Source organism: Octopus bimaculoides, chromosome 2 (genome assembly GCF_046866305.1).
Source record: "Octopus bimaculoides isolate indiv1 chromosome 2, ASM4686630v1, whole genome shotgun sequence".
NCBI classification, from domain to species: Eukaryota; Metazoa; Mollusca; class Cephalopoda; order Octopoda; family Octopodidae; genus Octopus; species Octopus bimaculoides.
In genome coordinates, this window is record NC_142929.1 from 168221706 (window position 1) to 168241932 (window position 20227).

The 20227-nt window shown below is 35.5% G+C and overlaps 1 protein-coding gene across 1 annotated transcript in view; it reads left to right on the forward strand.

The window, feature by feature from the left end:
- The first annotated feature begins 1824 nt into the window (after window positions 1-1824).
- The window catches only part of LOC106880697 (uncharacterized), a 66905-nt gene continuing 48502 nt past the window's right edge, over window positions 1825-20227 (forward strand). The window contains exon 1 of the mRNA XM_052965902.2: window positions 1825-1877. The gene's annotated coding sequence lies outside the window, so the exon portion shown is untranslated. The remainder of the gene's footprint in view (window positions 1878-20227) is intronic.

Here is a 20227-nt window from a genome sequence, read left to right on the forward strand (position 1 = left end):
TCCCATTTTTTGTTTCCTTTCTATTATAACAATTTCTATTTCAGGCTTATTCCCGTCGTCGTCGTTATTATTGTTCCTGTGTTTGCACTGTTGATGATGTTGTCATCGTTGTTGTAACACTGCCGATGTTTTATGGTCGAGTTTGTTATTGTTGTTCGTTATGATTTATCCATTTGTTCTCCATTTTATAACTTTACTTCTAATGATTTCAAACTGAACAGAAATGACATTTCTAAATACATACATTTTGTTGTAGTTCTTGTTGTTGTTTCGGGTTCATTCAAATCTGAAAGAAAATATCTTCCTATAGAAATTGGACAAGAGTTTATTTCTTGATATTTATTTAAAAAAATTAATTTTTTTAACATTTCCAAACAAAGCCAAATTTATGTTTTTTGTGTGTTTTTTTTTTTACCTTTTACGGTTTTTTCTAAGAATTTTTTCAAGGCTTTATTTAAATATGTTGTTCATTTCAATTGTAATGATTAGTACTGAATCCAATCCAACTTCTGGTTACAGGCAACTTGTCCAAAGAGTGCTCTTCCTATGCGTATGATGGAGCGGTTCGAGCTTGCAATGGTTAGAATTTCGACTCTTGCCCATTATCTAATAACTATCGACAATCGTTTTTATTCATTTCAAAAGTACTTTTGCTGTCCTTGGGAAAGGCGTGATTACTGCAGTTGCACTCGAAAATGTACAATCATTTTTGCTTAGTCAAAAGAACCCAATTAACTATTGATTAAAGTGTTTCGTCTGTTTTACAGGATGAGTTAGTTGGGATGAAGGGTTAATTTCGTTGCCTTAATCAGACAGTAGTGTGGTTGAGACAGAACCGTACATCTGACTAATTAAATAAGAATTAGTCCGAGAAAACTAAAAGGATTCTAAATCGACAAAATCATTGAGTAAAGTTGGAAGTTCTTGGTACGTTTATATGGCGCAAGGTATGAAGATATTAACATTTAGACCCCGACGGACTTTACTCGAAACACCAACATTCTCGTCTATCTTCACGACATATGATCGTAGCTAAATTTCCGAACTTTAATAAATGTGGCTCGTTATATGACATTTGGCCATCTTTTCTTAGTTATTCTCAACTGTGTGCCGCAGTACGTCACTTACAGTGTCTAATAGCATATTCAAAATGCAATCAGAATTTCAAAAATATGATTGAAGGTTTTACAAAATCTATGTTAATGTTTGACCGTCTTTAAAAAAAAGCGTTATTCACAATTTTTATGGACACATTCAAGATTTAATAAAACAAAGTAACAGATTTTTAGTATATTTTTAACTTTAAAACATTGTTCTTGTCTATCTTCTATGCTATGTGAGTCAGTAATTATTCGATCTCCAGTTCGCCAGTATTTTTTTTTCTTTTTATTTAATCTCGAGCCTCAAGAGTTTTATTCAGTTATTTACCCTACCCCCATTCTGAAGTATCCCACTACCATCAAAATATAGCCACGTCCCACCAATGGGGTATACACACCGTCTTAAAACCACTGATCTAATGTGTTATGGAGTCAAGAAGATTGAGAACCACTGCCTTATATGCAAAGCCTTTGCGACATCATGACATAAACCGATAAACTATAAATTCCACTATTCACTATTTAACAGTTATGAAGAGTCTTCAGTTGCACCATTGCTGGAAACGGGATTTTTATTTAAGCCTATAAAAGATATTTTATTCGAAATTATTAATGCTCTGATGTCTTCTCGTATTATTCAAAGTGTTTTAAATTTTCTTTCTCTATTTTTGTTACTACTAATACTTAATAATATTCTTTTGCTTGTTTTTTCTGTTTTAGGGAATAATCGTGTCAGATTTCGGGATAAAAACAAAGGTTGCAATTTAGTAGTTTCGGGTAAGTCAATTTTCATTTATTTATCCCACTGGTTTAACATTTTTGCATATATCATTGACGCTCTCTCTCTTTCTCTCTCTCTCTCTCTTTCTCTCTCTCTCTCTCTCTCTTATATATATATATATATATATATATATATATATATATATATATATATATATATGTATATATATATATATATATATATATATATATATATGTATATATATATATATATATATATATATATATATAATTTACCAATCCGTATCAATAATGCCGGGAAGATTTGTAGTTGGCTGACTCCATAAGATATCCTGTTAACAATCAATGAATCGACGATTTGTATCCTATTATCGATATTGCATCCCCAGCCAAAACATTTTGTCTTTCCATGATGTAGACCGCTAAATTACAAATAGGTTCAATATGCATGTTCAGCACGCTATAGCATTACCAAGAACAGAAACTCAATATTTAATGGGAATTTTCTTAGCTTAAAGTGCTGAGTTCAAATCTTTCTTGGGGATAAAATACTACAAGTAGTCACTCACAAATTAGATTCCCAAGGCGTATAGGTTGGTCTTGAAACTGGATCTAGTTTTACTTACTAACATAATTCAGCTCACCATGTATAGGCATACACCATGAAGTGGATAACTTAACACTAAGGATTTCCATGAAAATATTTCTTACTGAAGAGGTAATATCGTACTAGAGAGATAACGATTGTTTGTGATACAAACCTTATCTTTTCCGTTTTTATCTGAATTAGGTTCCAATTGATATATACTTTTATAAAGGAGCAGACATATCTGTATGGTTAAGTTTGCTTTACACTTCCGTGATTTTTGGTTTAATCCCATTACGATACACCTTGGTTACCTGATTTTACCATATCATTTAGTAAACCAATGCTCTATGAGAGGACTTGGGAGAAGGAAATTGTTAAGCTCATTGGAGGGACCGGCCATCTTCATGGGATGTATACTCTCTCCGTTAGTTAAACTGAGAGAGGTTATGCCAACCGGTATTAAATCAGGAAACAGATTAAGTCTCTGCTAGACGTACCAAACTCTGACATTTTAGTACATTGAGCGGAGTTCGCTCTTTGACAAGCATAATTCTTTCTTCCCTTCGGTCACAGAGAAAGGATCCTGGACGTTTTCTTTTGGCTCAAGTGAATCCTACAATGAAATATAGCACCCACACCTGGGATGATGATGATGCTATCACATACACAGACATCCCAGACTGCATCCATAGAAGGACCATTCGACTGAGTGGCATTCAATCACAAACGGACACACTCCAACGCTTGTCCCTCAAGCATGCTGTCTTCTCTCTATCTATTCCCGCAATATTATAACCGTCTCTGCTCCTCTGAGTTGGCTGGTTTCATACCTCTACCACTTAAGGACCCTCTATCCACTCGCCTCTCTATTTCGCATCTACCTTGAGTCTAATCCACCCTGGCTCTGCTCTAACCACTTTTCATGGTCCTTCTCCCCAGAACAACGGCCCCCTGAAAGGTGTTGAACTGTAACAGTTTTTAAGAAAGACATAAACCTTATTGGTTTGGGTTGGGACTGCAATGATCATGGTCACTACCTCTTCTGCCAGATTCAGCAAGTGAAAAAATCAGCTATTGAGAAGTAAAACTAATAGGTTAGTATGCCAAAAATGCATTTATTAACAGTTTGTAGCAACTCGCATAACTTCGTTTTTTTGTACCACGCCACCGCCTGGGTTCAATGTCGCAAGACATTCGAAACTGATATTTGATTGTTACAAAACGTCAATTTCGACTGTCTTTCTGAACAACCTTACCAATCAGTTTCGAGACAGTGACAGCTGACTTTTGTCGTATAAATAAATAAAAATACAAACAGACTTAGTTAACAGAATGTTGAGCATCTGATTTACGGTGCATGATTCTGTGACAAGATATATCTACCTTAAAAAACATATGGACCTTTGAAAAAAAGAAAATGGTCAGCCATCAAGTTCGTAAAATTTTGCGTCACAAAAAGTAAATCGATACATTATCAAAGCTTAAGATTTCTATTTGGACTTTGGAGATGATATTATCTTTCACAGCATTTTACCAGATACATTTTTTGTACTTCATTTTTCTTGCTGTCATCTTCATCATCGACGCTAATTATGTTGTGGTTTTGTTGTGTTGCGGTCGATGTGATTATTTGTACTTATTATTTTACTTTCAGACAGAATATACTGTGCTCTAGTCTGTTAATTATATATCTAGTCCACATTTGAATTACCTCTTGTAAAAATATTTGGCTATTGTGTTAAACGATGATGGTGCGTGTGTGTGTGTGTGTTTTACAGTAGCAGAAATTTACGTTGAATAGAGTTTTAAAAATCTGAAGCAATAGTGCGTCTCCACTGAGTACTAAATGTTTAATAATGAATAGCGTTCTAAATTTTAAGCCAAGATTCAAAATTGAATCTATATTTTCCTACGAATTTTTTCTTGCTGTTCTCCGCTTTTGCACCTACAAATTTATGAGAGTCAACTGCTATGTTTAGTTAGGTCCGACAGACTGTTGAAGATTCTTAGGTTAAATAGGGTTTAGACAAGATAACACAGAAATCCTTTGTTCAGCCTGACCTAATTTAGTTAGACAAAATATAAATACGGAACCTGAAATTGATTCTACCTCTTTCGTTGGGTGCCTTCCCCAAAGGGCACATCTGTCTGTTTCTCTCTTCACGTATGGTTTGTCGCCGCCGCGGCACAAAACAACTTTCACCCTCTCTACTTTTCAACATAGAGAGGTCAATTCTCCTACTCTTTCTTCTCTTCTTCTTCCATCTGTCCTTCTAGCAGTCAATAAAAGATGAACTTAACTAACTACAGAATGGATAACACAACAGTAAACAATCTGTTGTACAACAACTCGAAGAAGTATCTTATTTTGTAACGAACAAGTAAAGGCCCGTATCCTCATGAATAATCTTATTCCACTCATTCATTCGCCACATATAAATTGCTAGTTTTGAAAACTAAAAAGTGGAATCTGTTTTTGGTTAAGACTTACCAGTAATAGCAACCAAAATTACCTCAAAATGCTTATGTCTTTAAAAACTAGCATAACACATTGAACAATGCAATACCAGATACATTCGGTCTGAAAAAAGGATAGTATAGTTGATGACTTTAATCATTGATATATTCGGTTTGTTGATTTAGGAGTATACAGCAATAAGAGTAACTAAATGTGTTAAGGTATTTATTTTCGTGCTTAACATTTCTAAATTCCAGTTCATTTGTTGTGGAATAATAATATCAAGTACTATAGAGATATATTGCACTTTCATACCTTAGCTATAAACAAGGTATTTTCTACGTACTTAAAGTAGTAGTTGTTTAATCCCACGTCACCTTTGATCGTGCAGACTTTTACTTTTTCACTTCTTTCAATCATAGGACTGCAGCCATGCTGGAGCATGTAGTGTTAGACGAACAAATTGATTCATGTACTTATTTTACATCTGGTACTCATGCTATCGGGTCTTTTATCGAACTGCTAAGTTACGACGATATAAACACCAATACCAGTTACCAAAAGATAGTGAGGACAAATACGCATATACATGCGTGCGCGACAAAGCATTTATCAACCAAGAGCTATGCTAGAAGACACCTGCCCAAAGTGCTGCAGAGTGGAACTGAACCTGAATCCAAGTGGTTGCGAAGCGAACTTAGTCACACACTTATGCCCGCGCCTATTCAAATCATTACCTGGCATTTTATTTGTTTGAACACGGGAGAATAGGATTCGAGCTAATCCATTTTTAAGATGGTAGGGTATAAGTTGAAGTTTATTCGGCTGCTATTTCTAGTAAGTTTAGTAACTATGAAAAAACATCCACGTGTTGGTTCGTATTATCTTTGCAATAAAGAGCTAAGCTAATTTATATCCAGAAACAAGTTGCTGCTGTTTTTACTACAATTGCATCTACTTCTATGACTTATGCTATCGTTATTGTTGTTAGCAATTTTGTGGTATTAAGAGAAATAATAATGAGCGTTATATAAATATTATATTGTCCATTGTTTCATACTGATGTGTTTCTTTTAGGCTTTGTTTCTTATTTGAATCATCATTAATTATTAAGAATATTTTATAACTGTTTCGAGACAGAGTGCCTGATAGCCACCTTAAACTAATGTATTTCCTTTCATAATTTGTGTATCAGTACTTGGTTTGACAATTTATTACCTCATCTAAATGGTAGAAGACATTTGAACGCATCTCTTTGTCTTTGAAGTTCTAAATTAAAGCTGAATGGAAGATCTTTTACTTGAGGCAGACAGTTGCACGTTAGATTCTTCTGAAATTTGTTTGGCAAGCTAGTTTCTCTTAGAAACACCTCAAGAATCTAACATGCTAAATTTGGGGTTTGAGAATAACCCTTAGGCATAAGACCTGAAATTTTGTGGGGATGGGGCTAGTCGATTACATCGACCCCAGTGTTGAACTGGCACTTATTTTATCAACCCGAAAGATAATGTTTAGTATCTGCATGTATTTTTGGAATTTCGAAGTTGGGTCTGTTTGGCCAGTGGCTTGATCTGAGATTATCAGTTGAAATTAAATCAATTACAAAGCAAGAGGCATTTCAGTCATTTACGAACACAGTTGCATGCTCTGTTGTTCATTTAGTAAATGGCATTTTCTAATATAAAGTACCAAAAAGCTTCATGGTATTTCTGCAATTTGGTCACTGACGCACTTCCATTGGAGTAGATTTAACCCGTAACCAATTCATAGAAGTGCGACTGAAACTTATTGAAGATTCATAGTAGATATCATTTAATAAATAAATGAAAGTATTTAGTAGCGAGGAATAGCTAAAACTAAGAAAGTTTAAACTTGTACAAGTCGTAGACTGTTAGTGAACAGGATAGAGGTATTTACTAGCGACAATAAGCAGTACAGGGCAGGGGCACATGACCCAGTTTTCTTCATGGTGAAATCTGTGTTAAAACTAAAACGAAGTTATCTGCGATGGAATGTGATTAGCAAAACTGAAATTTATCTTCTCAACAGATTTCATGGCAGCCAAACTTAAGCAATGGACACAACTTTATCATTATCAATCTTCCAATTTAACTAACCACAGCGTTCTCTTATCACTTCTTTCCTCTTCTAAGCTCATTAAGTCAAAATTTCGTTTCTTCAGCAAATCTTGCGAATGATTCTGAAATATCTTTTATCACCAAAAATTCCCTTACATAATCATATAATCTTATTAACCAAGAGATCTGTTCCATCTAATTATTTGATTTCTTTCACAGCATTAAAGATTCGGGTACAACTGGTTCCTGTTTAAATGACACCAGAGCCCTTTGTTACTTTTAATCCGAAGTTTTAAATACTATCTCTTGCCAACAATATCAACTCCTGCTTATCATCCGATTGCTGTTATCAATGATAAACTATCAATCGAAAAATCAAACATATCTATGGTATTAATAGATATATTAAAGAATTAAACAGACGGCAACTTCGCTGAAGAGACATTACGCTCGATTCACATTAAGCTATTCATTTATATACGATCCTGCAAAGATAAACTTCAACCTTTGCTATCATCATTTAAGATGGAAGCATATCGAAAAAGAAATGGGCCACATTCCATTTGACCACTTCTGTGATAAAGCTAAAGGAAAGATTACAGAAATGTATGTAATGAAGCTAGTATATAGCTTAAACACTGCTGCTACTTTATATGTATCAAGTATGCGGAATGAGTTGCAACGCAAAACTAATATTTGGCTGCAACTATTACGACTGTTGTTGCTTTAATCGTGAATATATCAATCCATAAGAATCTTTTTCCTTCCTTTTCGTTCTTTTAAGTTATCGTTACTGAAGTTTGAATACGCGCCTCTAATATTGCTAAGGCCTTTGGGGTGAAATCCTAATCGTCACAATTCACAATGTTCTCTTGTATAAATCTAGTATCTTGTGCGATTATGAGATTATTTTTACGAGTTTATGCCACAGTATCACATTTAGAAGAGAATTTACCCAATGGGGTTGCTGGATTGGTGGGTTATCTGCAAGTCTAAATGGAGCTGTTATCCCTTGTTTGGGGAATAGTTAGGTCATGTGAAATTCATTGCTGGCAGAAGCCTAAAGGAGATTGGAGATTTAATGAACTCTTTATGATCGATTAGCAAGCCTTTCATACGCAAAATGCTCACATTATTAGACGTTATCTCGGGGAAAGATTGGCAAAATTATTATAGTGTCAAAAAAATGCCTTGCGGTACTTATTCCAGCTCTTTACGCTCTGAGTTCAAATCCACCACGGTCAGTTTATGCCTTTCATCTGTTCTAGGTCGATAAAATAAAGTATCATCCAAGTACGGTGATCGGTATAATCGACTGAGTCGCTCTCTCTAAAACTGCTGACCTTTGCTCTAAATTGGAGGCAATTATATTTGATGCCCCGCAGTTAATCTAAACACTGTAAATAAGTTATCTGTGAATTCCAATTGAAAATAAACGACAAAAAAATGCGATGGTCATATTGAAATGTCTTTAATTGGTCTGCAACTAAACTAAAACAAAATCAAGGTAAGCGCTTTGTCACAAGAGCAAGATTAAGAAAATAAAAGAAAACAGTGATTTCTAACGCCAGCAATAAATTTTGATAGAAGGGAGCTTAGTAGATACCATCAATCTAAATACTTGATTGATTTTATCGACCTCGGAGGAACGAAAAATTAAAAGAAGCAATACTACGAAATACTACGAGACATTTTCACCGACTCTTTAACGATTCTGCCAAAAATATATTGTTTCAAAATTTGACACGAAGAAAATCTCAATGGAAACATTAAAAACATGCAAAACTAATTGAACCCTTTATATTGATAATTTTTTTGGAATTTCTCTTCTCAATAACTTCCAAACGTCTGCTTTAAATCTCGCCAAATGCTCCTGTTCCACATCAACTCAAGAGCTCATATAAGCAATAGTTCTTGACCTTGTTCAGAAATCAATTGGGCATAAAATAGACTGTGTTGGTCAAATATTCATTTATTATATTGCAGAAGGCAACAGTTTGTTTTTGTGGTTTAATTGATTAAATGAATTCCATTAAATGTGTCTAATTTTGAAACATCCTATGTAGAGTGACGTCAATACTCTAGAACTTACGACTCCAGTTACAATTTTTCTAATATTGAGAGCCGTTACTAATCAAATAGGTGTATCAGAATAATTTACTAAGTGATGAAAGATCTGTTAACTAGCACTACATTTTTAGCAATTAAGCGACCTAACTTTTCAACGGTATAAATCACATATATGCAAATCATACTACAAGAATATATAGTTCACCGCTGAAATAATCACCACCACTGTAGGATTGCAGTTCTAAGTTTTTATTTCTTTCGTGGGAAAATTAGTCTCGTGTCATATCTAGAAATAGATTTATTCCACCCGTTTAACACAGAGATTTTTTTTTTAAACGCATCCGCAGATCGGTGCGCCCAGTTACGTGTTCCCTGTATCACAAACTGTACGTAATATTTAACCGATACAAAGATAGTCAAAAACGATAGCGCTCGATCATATGCTTAATAGTATTTAATTTGTTATCTTTGCGTTCTGAGTTCAAATCACATGAAAGCTGATTCTTTCATTACTCTGGAGTCATCAAATCAAATAGCAAACATGTAATGGAATTCATTTAATCAATTAAACCAAAGACAAACTGTTGCCTTCTGCAATATAGTAAATGAATATTTGATCAACACAGTCTATGTTATGCCTAAGTGATTTCTGAACAAGGTCAAGAGCTATTGCTTATATGAGCTCTTGAATTGATGTGGAACAGGAGCATTTGGCGAGATTTAAAGCAGACGTTTGGAAGTTATTGAGAAGAGAAATTCCAAAAAAATTATCAATATAAAGGGTCCGATTAGGTGTAGTTTTGCGTGTTTTTAATGTTTCCATTGAGATTTTCTTCGTGTCTAATTTTTAAACGTACTTTAAGGTGCCTGATAAAAGGGAAATAAAAGGAAGACAGAGAGGAAGGGGAAAAAAAAAGACTTACCGACCTACAAACAATATTTATTCCGAAAAGTAGACGCTCTAATGCACTCGAAAATAGAACGAAATATTACCCACAAAAGGGTGGAAGGCAGAATCTAAGAAATCAAAGCTCTCCACGTGAAATGAAATGAAATGAAATGAAATGAAATGAAATATACAAGCTGAGTTCCATAAAAGCAACTGACCTCTTAAGATAATAATATCGCTAATAATGCTTAAAGTTTTCTCTCCCACTACTCAAGAAACCCTCCAGCGAATTTTATGATATTTCGATTTCTGTTATGAAATATTTAATACCAAATAATTCGCCTCAAGCTTTTAATTCTTTTTACAAGTAATTAACAAGGATTTTCTTCTAAGAAAATTTCTCAACGTCAAAATGTGTTGTTTTTTACTTTATTTCCGCTTCTTTATGTTTATTTTGCTTCTTAATATTATCCAATCTAAGTGCAAACTTGCAACCAATTAAGCAAGCCCTTCTCATCAATCGTCTGCCCATTATTACTTGCTATAATATTTGGGCTGGGACAAATTCATTTGCTTTTAAGTGGAATCTATGATTGAAAATTTCATTTATGCAATACAGCTGATTCTATTTCGCGTTAACTTAGTTTTTCCTTTCGACTTGATTATTAAAACATTTTACGTCAGGCTGATTTTATTCGCCAAATTAGATTTCACTGAAGCTAAGATTACTACCACAAACAACTAATAGTCGATAATTTAATTTACATAGCATCCAGCAGGTTAAAATAAAACAAAAATGAAATGATAATAATAGCCAATTGCAGAAGCGAATTGGTTTTTATTCACAACAAATCACGGGTACAAATGTACCGGAATAGTTTGTATTTCTGATTGCTTCAGTTCACTTAGTCATTGAAAATAGACTCTAAGTTTTCCTGGTAAAGTTATTGGTGATAGAAAAGTGCTCAATTTACGAAAAGTGTTTTTCCCTCAATTACTTAAAGCTACGAAAATTAGAATTAGATTCCGGTTTATTTCTTTAAACAATAATGTTAATAATGAGGTAATTTTTTAATTTTGTTTATGTTAATTATACAGCTTTGACTTATTATAGAGACAATTTATACATAAACGGAAGACAAATATTTTTTACATACAATGGTTACTCTTTCGTGATGAATGCAAACCATTTAACGGGTGTTCAAAGAGATATAACATATAATTGACAGTGATGATATCTCCTGTATACGCACTGATGTGGCTTTCTGATTCCCTCCTGCGGGTTCACAGGAGGGCTTGAACTCAGCAACCTAAGCTAACGAAACAGTCGTCAGTAGTCATAGTAATGCCAACACTCGGAGTAGTGAGTTGTTTCTAAATGACAAAGAGTCTACAATATTGTTTCCATCACTGCAAGTCGCAAACGAATATTAATAATGTTGCACCTTATCTTTTCACCAAGTTGTTTCTATTCCACTCTCGAAGAAAAGATTAAACTCTTACTCTTGGGTTAGTCTGTGGGAAATACAGTACTCATGACCATTTTTAGTTCCTCCGTGACTAACAGGAGAAGGGAGTAAATTCTCAAACCAAATACTTGCAACGCAGTGAACTCTTCTAACAGCTCCTGAAAGCCAGGCGATGGTGTAAAACTAGGCAATGAAAAATGCTTTGGTACTTACTTAAAGGCTACAAGCATGGCCGAACGACTAAGCTCGCTTCCCAACCGTGAGATCTTCAGTTGCTTTTCCAGTATACTAGCCATTCCACCTTTTATGTAACCCAAACACTTAGTTTGCTATGATGAAATCTGTAGGAATGCTTCATTGTTCAATCAAATTAGTTGTGGACAAAGAGTCTAACCACTTAAGTTAGACTCCCCGTCTGCGTTCTTTCAGCCTTCCTTTAACGCCTTCTTTCAATGTCTACTTCAAAAACCAATCCTGTTGATTTGATGCCTCGTTCCTAATACAGAGTAACAGAATAGCAGAATCACTACACCTATTCATCTTTTTTCTTCCTGCTTCACGTTCTGTTTAGTCGTTTAAACCAAACGTGTTTATTCTGTCGTGCGTTTTCTGTTTCTTTTTTTAATCATCAACTCTACAAGGAACAAGAGTCGGTATCCATAGTGTAGGTTGAAGGATACGAATGACTGCATAAAGTTAATGTTTAATGCATATTCTGAATTCTTGTTGGTTGGTGAAGGAAATACAAGAAAAGAGAGTATGAGGGGACAAGAGGAGAAAAGATGGGTGTTTTGGTTGGGTTTCGATGGAAATCGTATACTTGTAGCTAAGCTAGTTTTAAGGAATAGAGGCTGTTGTAGTGTTAGTTGAAAAGGCAATGCAGAAACGGAGCATCTGTGGCCTAATAAATTGTTTTGGGAACAAGAATTTTCCAAACATTTTAGTATCTTTCTTTGAGTGTGGTCTTGGCTGTTTGTATGTGTAACATTAACATTAGCACAGTGCTTTGTCGAGAATCAGCATATAATCAGGAATAACGTATTTTCAGCCCCTGAAGAGGACGGTTAGCCTTAAGGCAATAGTTTTTGCTATGTCCTGAATATTAGGTCACCAAGAGAGATAATCATAGAATTATGATTAATACAGAAAATATTGGCAGAGCGAGTGTACTTGTCGGTTTGAAACGACCAGGAGAATTTTTCATATGTGTATGTGGCGATGATACTTGATGGGAGCCTTGTCGAGTTAAAAGCAACTCAGGCAGCAAACCTAGAGGCTTTCTTTTCGAGGGTGCTACTAACTGAGTTATCTTTAATGAGTGGTACGTAGAAGGATTCTAGAAAGTTAGTGGAGATCCTCTTGGTGAAGGACTAGGACTGGCTGGGATCAAAGACGCAAGAAAAATTGCAGGCTATGCTGTGCAGAAACGCATCTTTTGCTTTACAAATGGTAGTTTTGCAGAAGTTGCTATGTAAAAGTTTCCATTTGTTTATTCTGTCCATTGCGTGTCTGTTGCAGCGCTGCTCCGTATTAACTACTTGAGTGTTTGGGGTTAAATGTTGTGACTGTATGAGGGACATGAAGAACATGTCTATGTAGACTGTTTCTACTAATTAAGCGGGTTGAAGTGTTGGGCAATGCGTGGATGTGTTGAATGGCTTTGATTAAGGAGTGATCAGAGGATTCCAACAAGGGCAGTAACATGGTAGTTTGAATAAAGGCAAAGTCTGGAGGTAAGAGTGAGATCAAAAGTGTCTGGAGTGTCTGTATGTCGGTCAGGGATGATACTGATTGTTGCAGAGAATTCAGAATGACAAAATATCCAGCTTCCGCACCAAAAGCACAAGGAGTATGTGGAAGCAAAGATGTTAGATGCTTCGATGCAAGACCGGAGATGGTCAACCAGTTACTAGATGATGGCAAGCAGTAATAGAGAGAGAACAAAAGAAATTACACACACACAGGCGCCGCCTTTCAAAGCAATGTTTGAATGCAATTTTGTCTGGACAGCAGCTATTAGTTATAGGTAAACGATGTCCTGTTATTGCTTCTCGAGCAATAACAGGACATGGAGCCTGTGCATTAGTAGGAAGTAATGTGTGGGGTATCGTTTTACTCGAAATTCTCAGAAGTTCATAAGTAGGAAGTAAAATTGTCGAGCTGGTATAGCTTTATATTTCATTTTCATTTTCATTTCGAAGGATTGGACAAATATCTTATATCAGTCTGAGACATCATAAGTGGATGACGTGGTGGAAAGTGATTGCATCAAGTAGTTAAAGTATGGGGTGTGCACCAGCAACAAGTTAGAGGAAGAGTAGCCATTGCAATATGGGCGAGAATGGGATGGTAATCATAGTTTTCGTGAGTGAAAGCAATTGCTTTGATTAGGTTTGCATGGTTGTTTAATATATGAACAAAATTGGTGAACATCGTATAATAAAATTAAGCTTTCGCCAAGTCGAGTTCGAAATGTCCTTTTAGTCAGTTATTCCGATGAGAAGATTATGAGCTACACTCAATATTGGTTGTACTATTACTTGGAGAGCATTTGAGAGTGACAGTTGATAACCGCCACTGACAACGCTTTCATAGTGCAACGGGAAACAAATTCGTGCCTGGAACCCAAACTGAAATTTAAAGATCTGAGAAAAACTTGACATTTATGGAACTAAGGTAACAAAAGTTCAGATTTTTCACCGATACAATAGTCCATGATTTTTCACATAGGATAAAAACCGAACGAATCAAACAAGTATTGGGTGGGATTTGAACTCAGAATATATAAAAGTAACAAAGTACAGCAAGATTAGAGGAAGGTATTATGTCTAGCACTCTACTGTTTCACCAACCTCAATTACTTCAGCAAACCAACGAGGGAGTCTGTACGCGGTCGCTCTGCTGGTTAGAAACGGCAGCCGAATTTCCTCAAATCACACCCTACTCTCTAAGAAAAAAGAAGTAGCATGTAATGTCATTTAAATCGGTCTTAATATTTAATACATTATCGATCCTGGAAATTTGAAATGTTAAAGTTCCTCCTGCGTGATTTGGATGCAGAAAGTAAAATTATATATCTAAACAACTACATTTACACCTCTTGATGTAGTAGTAACAGCAATATGGTTTTCTAACATATGTTGAGGCCATATATTTGGGGCTGTAGCCAATTAAATTTATTCCAGTAGTTATTCTTGTCTTGCAGTTATTTTATAGACCCTCAAATTACAAAAGATAACGTCGACCTGGGCAAGATTTACTGATTCTGTCAACTTGTTGCCTACCTAGCAAAATAAAAAATCGAGAGTCGCTTTAAACTATAGCGGTTCTCAATAATCCTCCGCGGCCCATTTAGGTAAATTAATAATCCTCTACGGTCCATTTTCATATCTAAATAAACAACGGGGTGCACTTACTATTTGATATTTCTAGAAATATTTCTCAATTTTTGTTTATCGCAAACGTACAGTAGTAGCTCTTACGCTTCTGGCTTATTCTATTACATATTCACGAGTATTTTACATTTTATAATTTATTTCAAAAGTAAAAGATTTTGTCTTTGCGACCCTTTCTGAATTACATCGCAGCCAATAGATTGAAAACCGCTGCTTTAAACAGAACTGAAAGGCTGGTTATCACGTCATTCCATTTATAACCTATAAAGGATATACATATTCAAAAGAAATTCACAAGAATTCTGATTTCCAGATAGTATTGGCTGTGATTAAAGAAACCAATATAGACCTATAACATTTCAAATCAATATAAACTTGTGTAAGTAATGTATACTTGCTTTGATTCATTATGTAAGAGTGTTAGCTTCAAATGGAACATCACTGAAGGCTTCGCTTTCATATAATGACTACATACAAGCTAATGAAACTAGCTGCACAAGTTAATGAAACACTGTTCAATTATACAGTAGCCTCTTCTTTCCATAACAGCGAGTTGTTTCTCTCTATGGTACCGATTTACAAGAGATACTTGTGGTTGGTGAGAGTTAAATGCATTTACCAATGAGTAACATAGACCGTGCCGGACCAACTGCAACTCGGTTTATCAGATTTTAAATGTCAGAAACTGGTGTTCTGTCAGATATTATATTAGGAGCAAGTGAATTGGCTTCAGAAGAGAATTGAAACCACGTGTCAGTTTCAGCTTACCTCTGCCCTATGTATTAAATACTGAAATATCTGTTTCCAACAAAGACTGAACTCACATATTATGTTTTGTTTAACCTGCACAGACTTGCAGCACGAACGAAAGTTTTGCTTGTAAATATTAAGGTGCAGATAAAATGACATGTGGTACTTCGGTCTTTATACGTTCAACTCCTGCTGAGGTTGAGTTTACTTTTCATCTTTCCTGGGTCGATAAAATACAATATTGTGGTCGATATAATTGACAATACCCTTTCCCAAGCATGGATATGTTGCGTTCGTACTAGAAATGTATATACATCGGCTCACCACCACCACCACCCTCAAATGTAGAGGAAGAAAGAGTTAGTGGCTATGAGTAGAAAGCGTGATAAGCATGATCTTATATCCGGTTAGTGTGCTGATGGAATAGTAATGATAAGGTAGAAAAAGAAATTATGATACAGAATGTGTACAGCTGGAGATGGCTGGTTGTTTACTTGTTGCTATCATGTATAGCATAAAACCTGAGATAAGAGAGGCAAGAAAAGTCACTGAAGTTACTTATAATACTTGGTATGTATGTAGGCAGGCTATAAATTGGCTGTTTTAAAGAGATGGGGAAATATCAGGGGATCAGCTAAAAATAATTAGTGTAGTCGTATAAAATATAGTTTTGTGAAACTTTTTCCATCTCTGAATGAAGGCCTGTGTAGCAAGAAAAGAAAATGACAAATAAAAGCATTAAAAGGAAGTTATTTTCAACAAACAACGAAGCAGCTAAGAAGAGTATCAGGGGAGGAAGGGAGAAAGAGTGTGAGTGTGTGTGTGTGTGAGTGTGTGTGTGTGTGTGTAAGTGTGTGTGTACATGTATATATGTGTACGCGTAGAGGTGGAAGGAAGTAATAGTAACAACAAACTAGAGATAGCAGGTCAGACAAAAAGCTCGAGGTTGTGAATATTTGGGACTTATTTTTCTTACACTAACGCTGCTGCACTGACCGTAGATGATGAAGATATGTCTTCAGAATAATAAACATCTCACTACTTGAAAGGAAATTAGTAAAAAGAAACGAATTAGCAATAGCAAAAAGGAACGAATGTAACACTTGAAAAGAAAAGACTTCAAAAGAACACGCTAAGATCATTTAGAAATAACATTGGATCATTGATAGTAGGTGTGTTTTCGTTTAATCTGCTTTCTGTCCAACTTATGGAACAACTAATTATTCTCCATATTTCTCTTAACTTTCTTTCATTCATTTCTTTTTGTTTTTCCCTTTATATTTTTCTTCAGTCATATAATGTTCTATTGTGGTCGTTGTTGTTTCTTTATTTTCCTATACTGGTGATTTGTCTCACTAATGATGTCATTAATATCAGTTTGATGATTATACACACACAATCACATACACTATACGCATAGTTGTATACAAACACATACTGATCCAATGATCCAGCCTTCGCCGATGCAGACATGCTAATACTAAAAGAATAGCGGGTATTTGTTACATTCCTGACAATAATAATTTTGCCTGGACCATTCGAATTCGAAGTAGGCGGTTTGGGGTTAGTTTGTTTCTTGTCTTGTTTGTTTTGTATTTGTTGTTTTTTGGAGGGAGAGAATATTAAGACAGCGAGAGCTATCAACTGTTGTAACGTACGAATTTAATATTCACAGTATATAGACTGTATGACTACGCATTCATAGCTCCTTTGAGGAGACAGAATCTCGACGATGTTTTTAAACCTTCTTTAGCTAAAGAAAGTATAGGGAAAATTCAGTGAGGTGATTCATGTTCATGTATGTTATTACAGGAACAGCTGGCTGCATTATCAGCTCATGGATTGCCAGATCAAATCCATTTCAGATGATATGCGTCGTCACTGGACAGGTCAATTTATTTCAGTTGCCTCGGGTCTGGGTCTTAGAAAAATTCGTAGAAAATTACCGATGATAGAGAAAGTGGCATAGCTTAATAATAGATTTGTTTTGCCTTCAATTAACGGTACAGAAACAGGAGCTGAGTAACTAATTGCTTTTACAGAAAACCGAAAAATAGAAAATTATGTAAACACTTTATATATATATATATATATATATATATATATATATATATATATAGTTGGCGGGAAATGCAAATATGATTGCTTGAATTTCCCGTGTGTGTGTGTGTACGCATAACTACACATTGATGCCCTTTCACCATCGACTTTATCTCAATTTTCTGAAAATGTATATTTTTAATGAAATTTTGTAAAGTTACGTTTGGGAGTATGTAAATTACAAATTATTTTGGCCATGTTGAAAAAAAAAATCCTTTTAATATTTATGGAGTTTCGAACCATTCTTCCCTCCTTCCCATTTCATTATCCCATTACATTCTTTAAAATGCAGAAATGTTTTCGAGTTTGTGTACTAGGTAATGTTATTTCAAACATATAAATAGATTTTAAAAATTGAAAACGCTAAAGTTACGGAAATTTGTGGTCACAAATTTCAGGCAGGGATGTGGAGCAAGAAAAATCTGAAACTCTTCCAATTTTGTAGAAATTTTTCCCTAAATTTTGTAAACATAATTGTAATCTACACCCACGTAAACGTATCTCTGCAAGATTTCATTTAAAAGTACACATTATGCAGGAAGATGTGAGAAGGCAATCGAGGGGTAAAACAATTTGTAGTTTTGGCGTGTAGCGGTGCGTGTGTGTGTTCGCATATTTGATAAACATGTTTATTTTCACTGTGAATTTTAACCTCGTGGTTAAACATCACTGCTTATGTAATACGTTAGCACCAGAAATACATCAGACTCGCGTATGTCTGTGTAGTAGTGTACTACATGAAAGTTAATATCTATAGTGTAGATACATTATGTATACACACATTAGAATTAACTCGCAAACAGAACACACGTAACGACACTAAAAAGTTTGTCATAGGAACAAATATTTAGCATTAAGCCAGACCCTTTAGTCTGAAAATGAAGCGAATATAAATAGCCTCTCGTCGGTGAAGGGCTGTGCTCGAAATAGACACTTCCACTTGACATGGTAAGCTACCTCCCCCTCTACCCATTTATTAATATTAGGTCACCCTATCACAGATGATCTCTGGTGAATAATGCACATCATTAACATAGCAAAGACTTCATTTCAAAGGCTGACCTTTCCCTTCGAGGGAAGAAAATACTTTTATCTCGTAACTACTAACCCTTTTACAAAGCTCAGCTGAAACCCACAACAGCGTAATGCACCCCCATTTGTTACGATGCTACACACACACACACACACACACACACACACACACACACACACACACTCACACTCATACTCATTCATTCAGAAAAAGCCCACTCCAGAATCTGGCCCTCTGACATGCTATCTTTACGCTTCTTCTTCCACAATTACAGGGACTTCCGTCCCTCAGAGCCGGTTAATCATATGTCACCTCCACTAAGGTGCTCCCAGATCATCTCTCTTCCCCTTTTCACACACATTGTACCAAGCCTCCCTTCTTCCACCACCACCACTCCTGTACTAATCATTATGACCAATCATTTACTTTTCAGAATATTGACCTTCTGAAATTCCCTCCAAGCACATACATTTCTTTCTTGCAATCATCGATTTACACTATAAACGGAAGATAAATAGCATTGGTTCCCCATCCCCACGACCTCAAACCGCTATATGTCCCCTTTATATTTCATTATATGCACACCTCAAGGCGGTGAGCTGGCAGAATCGTTAGCACGTCGGGCGAAATGCTTAGCGGTATTTCGTCTGTCATTACGTTCTGAGTTCAGATTCCGCCGAGGTCGATTTGCCTTTCATCCTTTCGGGATCGATAAAGTAAGTACCAGTTGCGTACGTCGATCTAATCGACTGGCCCCCTCCTCCAAAATTTCGGGCCTTGTGCCTCTAGAAAAGATTATATGCGCATCTCATTCGTGTACCTTTCATTGTATATGAACTACGTACATTTTGGTTATCGTACATTTGACACCAGATATTAAAAATTGCCTCAACGAACACTTGATGTATCAAGTAACCCACAAATCTTTTGCATCAAATTAAAGGATTACTCAGTACTTTTACAGAGTATATAGTTGTTATATTACAAAAATATTGGTGGGAGTGACTTCGAAGTTTCGGTCTGCTCGCTTTCATCGGAATAATATATTAAATATTTTATAAACGTAAGCTTATAAGCGATCAGCATGCATTCACTGAAGTAAATAGTCTAATATTCCTCGACAGAAAAAAAAAAGCAGGATTTGCCGTACGCATGTGAAAACCATACTTTTTCCGTCGAGGGTTTCTATGCCCTAATATTAGACTATTTACTTTAGTCAATGCACGGTGATCGCTTATAAGTTTTAAGCTTATAAAATATTATTTACAGATTTGTAAAATCAGCACTGCTTATATATATACAAAACTTTTATTCTTTTACTTCTTTCAGTCATTTGACTGCGGCCATGCTAGAGCACTGCTTTAAAGGGTTTTAGTCCAAGAAATCGACCCCAGCACTTATTCTTTATAAGCCTAGTACTTATTCTATCGGTCTTTTTTGCCGAACCGCTAAGTTACGGAGACGTAAACACACCAATATCGGGTGCCAAGCGATGGTGGCGGGGGACAAACACAGACACAAGCGCATAAAACATATATATATATATATACTTTTA